This window comes from Sinocyclocheilus grahami, unplaced genomic scaffold, assembly GCF_001515645.1.
Source record: "Sinocyclocheilus grahami isolate Dianchi unplaced genomic scaffold, SAMN03320097.WGS_v1.1 scaffold3754.1, whole genome shotgun sequence".
Lineage (NCBI taxonomy): Eukaryota > Metazoa > Chordata > Actinopteri > Cypriniformes > Cyprinidae > Sinocyclocheilus > Sinocyclocheilus grahami.
In genome coordinates this window covers 2,140-4,406 of record NW_015508826.1, presented here as the reverse complement: position 1 = coordinate 4,406, position 2,267 = coordinate 2,140, and the positions used below count along the sequence as shown (strand labels likewise).

At 33.6% G+C, this 2,267-nt stretch overlaps 1 long non-coding RNA gene across 1 annotated transcript in view; it reads right to left on the bottom strand.

The window, feature by feature from the left end:
- LOC107576476 (uncharacterized) overlaps nucleotides 1-1,304 on the bottom strand; it is a 2,938-nt gene extending 1,634 nt beyond the window's left edge. The window contains exon 1 of the long non-coding RNA XR_001608062.1: nucleotides 1,192-1,304. This is a non-coding gene — a long non-coding RNA (uncharacterized lncRNA). The remainder of the gene's footprint in view (nucleotides 1-1,191) is intronic.
- Between the last annotated feature and the right edge of the window lie 963 nt (nucleotides 1,305-2,267).

The window sequence follows — 2,267 nt, the reverse complement described above, 5'->3', positions numbered from 1 at the left end:
ATGAAAATAAACAGCAGTATTTTATTTATGACACTCGTATTCACCGCTCAACAGCATGAAGCACTGGTTATTGAGCTGGGGACACACTACACGACTAGCTGAAACATTCTAAGACTGACCTATTTATACACAGAAACTGACTTTGGCGTGCACTCGATGTGCATATAATACTCACATTGTTGGCGTGCATATTATACGCACCTCCCCCACACCCCCAAACCTAACCATTGCGTATCATGTGCACGCCAAAGTCCGTTTCTGACAGAAAATCATGCCATTGAAACACACTTCCATGAGATTGAAATTTCCTTATCCATCTGACACAAAACTATAATTAAACTGTGTATATAAAATTATTTTATTTCATGTCTTTTATGAATTTTTTATGTAAAATTAGTTTTGAACAATAACTATTTATGTTCGTAGCTATATTAGTTATGAAAAAAATCTGTCATGAAGAATAGATTATTTGTTATGAAATTGATTTAAAAATTCTTTACAAGAACTTTTAAGAACAAGTTAAAAGTCAAGAAGAATTCTTAAAAATATCTTCACAATGAGAGAAATCTCTGACATAATTTAGGCTATTTTAATTTATTCGACTGCAGATAAAAACAATAAATAGTCTAAAACCATTTAACTTACAATGTTAACTTATGAAATAAAATAAAGACAAGGAATAAATCACAATAAAATGTGTGATCAAGAAAAATATTTGACAAAATGAACCGTAAATGTCGTTTGACATCTTCACTGCAGCCGCATATTCAATCGCTGGCGTCAGTCGCAAATATTAAACATGTTTAAACAAGTCTTTGTGAAAATGACTGGTTTTTGAATTCTAAGATTATGATCTTTAGACACCACACACTGATTTCTCTGCCGACTGCAAACAGCGACTGAGCCCAACTGGAACAGACCCGGTGCGACTGGACACGATCCGTCCTCAAGCCCAAATTACATTCATAATCAGCCTGACAGTCTATTATTAGTGTCCTATTATTGCTCCATATTAATATATGCGAATGGAAATGAGAATAATCTGATCAGAGTAACTGAGATGAAGCTGATTTCTGCCTCACAGTGAAATATTACCCCGCACTCAGTTCAGATTCAAGTGCTGTATTAGTTTATAATATGCAGATATATGACTGTAATTGTGTAGTGTGTGATGATCAAGTGTTCACTCACCTGTTTTCAGGATCAGTTCTGTTATCAGAGCAACAGAGTTCAGTAACACAACACCGACTGATCCAAACACATACACAGCAACAACACGAGGAAGATCTGCAAGATCAAATCATACAGTTTAATATCAGCAGCATTCGATCAAATTAAACCACATTAACAACCACTACAGAGAAAACGCACAGAATGAATGTATTTGATCTCCACATCTTTCTAAAGTTTGGAGTTTGATTTGAGGCCTTAAATATCATCAGGACAGAACTGCTTCATCAAACTAATGAGAGCTAATAAATCATATATTCTGTAGAATAATAAGGTTTTTCATCATTCATTCATTCATTGATAGAAGTTGAATAAAACATAACACAATATTCATACACAAACACTCAAAACTCCCTCATATTTCACAGACAGGTTTGTGCTTGATTGAGGAAACATTATCGTGAAATATCAGCTCGAGGAGCAGGATTTCATGAAAATCATTATCACAACAACATAATTAAAGCTTTGCTGGGATAGAAAATGCTGAATAGCTCAACTACACTGTAAAAACATCTGTGACATTTTACAGTAAAGAATAAAATAAAGTCAGCAGCTGTGATTGCCAGAACTTCATCTTAAAATATACTAATGCAGTGTTTCAGGATTTATAGATTTAACTTAAATTACTAGTAAAAACCTGTATTTCATTAACTGCTATAATGTTAATATTCCAGCCTACTGAAGCACTCAAATCTGTTTTGTACATTTATAACACACTGACAAGTGATGAGAGAGTTACTGATGAAGCAAAGCTGATGAGGAAAATACTCATATCTAGAAGCTGCATCATTCACACGAATAATAAACACCATCACGATAACACACACGACACTGAGATAATGCAATTAACATTCATTTAAAAACACAAGATGTAACAAAGTCCTAATGCACATAACTTATAAGAACAAACAAAAAGGAAACTGTACATATTAAGGGAAATTACTGTTAACATGTTTTACTGTAGCATTTTACAGTCCTTTACTGTTAAAATGATGATAGTATTTTACAGTGTAGAGACTCGATCTGTGTTCAGAGTG